Source organism: Chionomys nivalis, chromosome 18 (genome assembly GCF_950005125.1).
Source record: "Chionomys nivalis chromosome 18, mChiNiv1.1, whole genome shotgun sequence".
Taxonomy (NCBI): Eukaryota; Metazoa; Chordata; class Mammalia; order Rodentia; family Cricetidae; genus Chionomys; species Chionomys nivalis.
The window spans coordinates 10,740,179-10,746,178 of NC_080103.1; the positions used below are offsets into that span (position 1 = coordinate 10,740,179).

General features: G+C 41.9%; 1 non-coding gene across 1 annotated transcript; it reads right to left on the reverse strand.

Annotated features, from left to right (window-relative positions):
- Positions 1–4,392: 4,392 nt before the first annotated feature.
- Trnan-guu (transfer RNA asparagine (anticodon GUU)) lies at positions 4,393–4,466 on the reverse strand. The gene has a single exon. It is a non-coding gene; the product is annotated as a tRNA-Asn (tRNA).
- Between the last annotated feature and the right edge of the window lie 1,534 nt (positions 4,467–6,000).

The following is a 6,000-nucleotide window of genomic DNA, read 5'->3' on the forward strand; positions in this document are numbered from 1 at the left end:
TTTTCTATATAAAGTTGGTTATTGTTACCTCAAGGTCTGTGAAGAATTTTGTTGGGATTGTGATGGGGATTGCATTGAATCTATAGATTGCCTTTGGTAGAATTGCCATTTTTTTACTATTTGATCCTACCAATCCAGGAGCATGGGAGATCTTTCCATTTTCTGGTATCCTCTTCAATTTCTTTCTTCAAAGACTTAAAGTTCCTGTCAAATAGATCTTTCATTTTTTTGGTTAGTGTTACCCAAAGATACGTCATGCTATTTGTGGCTATCGTGAAAGGTCATGTTTCTCTGATTTCCCTCTCCGTTTCTTTATCCTTTGTGTATAGGAGGGCTACTGGTTTTTTTTTTTTTTTTGAGTTGATCTTGTATCCTGTCACATCACTGAAGGCATTTATGAGCTGTAGCAGTTTTCTGGTAGAGTTTTTGGGGTCACTTATGTACACTATCATATCATCTGCAAATAATGAAAGTTTGACTTTTTCCTTTCCAATTCCAATCCCCTTGATCCCCTTATGTTGTCTTCTTGCTATTGCTAGAACTTCAAGCACTATGTTGAACAGATATGGAGAGAGTGGACAGCATTGTCTTGTTCCTGATTTTAGTGAAATCCCTAGAGTTTCTCTCCATTAATTTGATGTTAGCTGTTGGCTTGCTGTATATTGTTTTATTATATTTATTATTATTTTATATGATCCTTGTATCCCTAATCTCTTCAAGACCTTTATCATAAAAGGTGTTGAATTGTATCAAATGCTTTTTTGGCATGTAATGAAATGATCATATTTTTTTTTCTTTCAATTTATTTATATAATGGATTACACTGATAGATTTCTGTATGTTGAACCAGCCGTGCATCTCTGGGATGAAGCCTACTTGATCATAATGGATAATTTTTTGATGTGTTCTTGGATTCGGTTTGCCAGTATTTTATTGAGAATTTTTTCATTGATGTTCATGAGTTGATTGGTCTGTAATTCTCTTTCTTGTTTGAGTGTGTGGTTTTGGTATCAAGGTAACTGTAGCTTCATAAGAAGAGTTTGACAATGGCTCCTCCGTTTCTATTATGTAGAACACATTAAGGAATATAGGTATTAGCTCTTCTTGGAAGTTCTGGTAGAATTCTGCACTAAAACCATCTGGCCCTGGGCTTTTTGGGGGGGTGAGGGTTTTGATGACAGCTTCTATTTCCTCGCGACTTACAGGGCTATTTAAATTATTCACAAGATCTTGATTTAATTTTGGTATATCATATTTATTGAAAAAAAATCCATTTCTTTCGTATTTTCCAATTTTCTGGCTTTTAGGCTTTTGTAGTAAGACCTAATAATTCTGTGAATTTCCTCAGTGTCTGTTGTTATATCACCCTTTGCGTTTCTGATCTTGTTAATTTGCATGTTCTCTCTGCCTTTTGACTAGTTTGGATAAGGGTTTGTCTATTTTGTTGATTTTCTCAAAAAAAAAAAAAACCAGCTCTTTGTTTCATTGATTCTTTGGATTCTTTTCTGTGTTTCTATTTAGTTGATTTCAGCCCTCAGTTTGATTACTTCCAGTCTTCTACTCTTTTTGGGTAAGTCTGCCTTTTTTTTTTCTAGATCTTTCAGGTGTGCTGTTAGGTCTCTAATGTGAGCCTTCTCCATTTTCTTTATATGGGCATCTAGTGCTATGAACTTCCTTCTTAGCACTGCTTCCATACTGTCCCAGAGATTTGGGTATGTTGTGCCTTTTTTTTTTCATTGAATTCAAAGAAAACTTTAATTTCTTTCTTAATTTTTTCCTGGACCCATTGGTGGTTCAGTAGTTGACTGTTCACTTTTCACAAGTTTGTAGGCTTTCTGGGTGTGGTATTGTTGTTAAATTCTAACTTTACTCCATGGTGATCCGATAAGACACAGGTGGTTACTACAATTTCTTTGTATCTGTGGATGTTTGCTTTGTTACTAAGTATGTGATCAATTTTTGAGAAGGTTCCACAAGGTGCTGAGAAGAAGGTATATTTCCTGTTTGGGTGGAATGTTCTATAGTTGTCTGTTAAAGTCCATTTGATTCATTACATCTATTAGTTCTCTTATTTCTCTGTTAAGTTTCTGTCTGGTTGACCTGTCCATTGGTGAGAGAGGAGTGTTGAAATCTCCTACTATTAGTGTGTGGGGTTTGATGTGTGATTTGAGTTCTAGTTCTTTTGCATATGTGGGTGCTTTTATATTAGGGGCATAGATATTCAGGATTGCAACTTCATCTTGATGAATTGTTCCTCTTATGAGTTTAAAGTGTCCTTCTTCATCTCTTCTGATTGATTTTAGTGTGAAATCAATTTTGTTAGATATTAGGATAGCCACACCCGCTTGTTTCTTAGTTCTGTTTGATAGGAAAACCTTTTCCCAGCCCTTTACCCTGAGGTAGTGTCTGTCTTTGAGGTTGAGATGTGTTTCTTGTAAACAGCAGAATGTTGGATCCTGTTTTTGTATCCATTCTGTTAACCTGTGCCTTTTTATAGGTGAATAGAGTCCATTGATATTAGGTGATATTAATGACCAGTGGTTGTTAACCCCAGTTATTTATTTATTTTTTTCATTTTGGTGGTAGTGTTTGTGTGTTTCCCTTCTTTGCGTTGTTTTGGTGGAGGGTTATCAGATGTCTGTCATATAGTGGGTATTGTTGGCTTCCTTGTGTTGAGGTTTACCTTCTAGTACTTTCTGTAAGGTTGGGTTTGTGGATACGTATTGCTTAAATCTATTTTTGTCCTGAAATAGATTGTTTTCTCCATTGATGGTTAAAGAAAGCTGTGCTGGGTATAGTATTCTAGGCTTGCATCCATGGTCTCTTAGTGTCTGCAGCACATCTATCCAGGACCTTCTGGCTTTCAAGTTCTCCATAGAGAAGTCAGGTGTAATTTTGCTAGGTTTACCTTTATATGTTACTTGACCTTTTTCATTTGCAGCTCTTAATATTCTTTCTTTATTCTGTATGTTTTGTGTTTTGAATATTTTATTGTGAGGGGATTTTTTTTTGTTTTTTGTTTTTTGATCCAGTATATTTGGTATTCGTAAGCTTCTTGTACCTTCATAGGAATTTCCTTTTTTAGGTTGGGAAAGTTTTCTTCTATAATTTTGTTGAATATAATTTCTGGGCCTTTGAGCTGGAATTCTTCCAATACCAATTTTCTAGAGAAATACCAGGTAAAAAGCGGGGTGTGTGTGAAGAACAAAATGAAAAGTGTTCTTTGTTTCTTTGTGGGATGACAAAATAAGTCTGGTGAGCTATATATTTCTCTTGCCTACCTCTGAGTTTTTCCCGATATCTTAGGGAGGCCGCACTGTCCTTCCCACTCTCCGAGCTCTGTCACACCGCCCAGGGGTGACAAAGAGAAGAAAGAAGACAGAGAGTCGGCCAAAAAGGACACAGGCCCAGTAAATAAGTCTGGTGGCAAGGCCAAAGGGAAGGAGTGGTCCAGAGGCAAAGTTCAGGGCAAGCTCAGCAATCTAGTCCTGTTCGACAAGGCTCCATATGACAAACTCTGTAAGGAAGTCCCTAACTGTAAGCTTTTTACTCCAGCTGTGGTCCCTGAGAGACTGAAGGTTCAGGGATCCTTGGCCAGGGCAGCCCTTCAGGAGCTGCTTATTAAAGGGCTCATTTACTAAGCTGGTTTCAGAGCACAGAGCCCAAGTAATTTCCACCAGAAACACAAAGGGCAGGCACGCCCCAGCTGCTGGTGAAGATACATAAATAGGTTCAATTTATTTAGAAAAATAAAACTTTTTAATAATAAAATACAGGTTCTGGGCTGTAGGGATAATCAGAGCCTTCCCTGCAGTGTTGTGTCGGCTCCACTAGAGGGCAGACATAGAGTTTTACAGGTTGCTCACATTCACCTGGTATCTAACCAAGGCCAGGAATATCTGACTCAGACATTGATATTCTTCCAAAAAAATATTTTTGGACAATTGGAAAAGTATGCTGTTTTATTCTAGTCAGCACAGTGTATTTTCCAGTTCAACTTAGTGGTGTAAAGTTTACCCGTTTTATTAAAACCTGGTCCGTTTCCTGCGCTTTGGTGACTTGCTATTCATAATTTTCCTTTATTAAGAAAGGATTCTCACAGTACCCATCCCCCAAGTAAACCAACGACAATAGAAGGTGGTTGTACACAGGTGTCCCCCTCCCCACCGCACCTCTTTCCATCAAAAAAATATACAAATTGACTTTGCTGATTTCCCTGCCAGACAGCATGTGACAGGCAAGGTAATGAATGCCTTAAATACAGGAGCTAAGGTTCTGCATGGGTTTTGTAAATTCTGAGAAGAATGTAGGAGTGTGCACTCTCCAGTTGTCAAGTCAGCACACAAGTGGCTGTAAACACGGAAAGTTGTTTGTTAAAAGCCTAAAGGCCATCGTCCCTAGGTGGGCTTGAACCACCAACCTTTCGGTTAACAGCCGAACGCGCTAACCGATTGCGCCACAGAGACGGTGCACAGACCTCTGTCGGGTCGCCTTGGTGATCCAGGCGTCACTGCGGCGGCCACACCTGGGATACCCACAGATCCATGACGGAGCATCCAGAGCAGGAGGCCTCAAAGTCAACAGGCCCGGCGTCCCGAGTGTCCCGCCGAAGCTTCCCCAGCTCCCACGAAAGTTTTTAACCTGGAGACTCAAGGACGCTGAGACCTGGCCGTCACCCGGGGTTCGTGGCCTCCGTGGACTCCACGCTGGCAGACGCGCGTTCCCGGCGCCCATCCGGACTCCGGGAAGGAGCCAAAGTCCGCTTTAGGGTCCAGTCCTTTGTAGACCCCGAGAATGGACGCGCGAAGTTTGGTCATTCCAGATGTGTGCTGGAACCTCAGCGGGACACGTGTGGGAAAGTCGGCGACTGCGGTTCCAGTGCCCAGGGAGTCCGGACGGGAGGGAGATGGTCGAACTAGACCCGGAGTGGAGAGGGATCAACGGGGGCGAGGGTGGCCTGTGGTGGGATGGGAGCTGTGAACCGCGGAGACCAGAGCAGGTGGAGCCCAGGGATGCCCCAGGGCATTTCCTAGAGATTTCTTTGAACTGAGCTGGTGCAGTTGGAAGCCAGTTTATGTTAGGAAGATAATAAAATGACGAGGGGTGTTTTGTTTTGTTTTGAATGAATCAGTAGAATGGCTTTCTACCAGAGGCTTCTGTCTTTCAGCTAGGGGTGTGCTGGTCCAGAGCCCGGGTCTGGTGCAGGTTAAGTGCAGGAACGAATTAAGGAAATTCTGGAGTCTCAAACCAAAATTTGGGACATAGTTTCCTACAAGTGCTCCTGAACTTTAAGACAAAAACTCCAGACCTGAAGGGATGTTCTCACTAACCCAGGACATAATTTCCTAAAGATGCCAATTCTATGGCCGATGTTTTTGTTTTCTTGACAAGGATGGGCAAAAATATAGACTTTTTTTTTAAAAGGAAGACAGAAAAAGAAACATATAAGAAAGAAAAAGAAAGGAACGAAGGGAACCAAATATGTGAAAATGGCAGAAGCCGAGACCACAAATGCAGTCGCAAATTAATAAAAATTATGCAATCAAGTTTCCCGAATTTGGGGAAATCACAGGGGCCAGCACAACACTAGTGCAATTCGGTCACCCTCGCCTGAATAAACCTAAGACGTGTTGACAGCGCTCACTTAGCTGGGTGAGTGTGCTTTACTTTCCATTGCCATGACTCAGCCCCACCGGCCCTGTGCTCTGAATACATGGTCACTTGGCCGCGCAGACTTCAGGACGTCCCTGGTCGCACACCTGATTCCTGCGCTCCGCTGCCACCCGCAGATCACCGCTCCCTTCCATGCTGCACTGGAAATCCCTAGCCTTTCCACAAAGGCTGCAAATGCAGCATCCCTGCGCGACCCTCATTTGCATATACCGCGCCCCCAACCGGCGCCCAAGGGAGCCATCACACCCATCCCATTTGTCCCTTTGGCCTGATGGATTTTCTTTCTTGCTGAGAGCTGGGTGGAGTGTTGCAGGACCAGAGACAAAT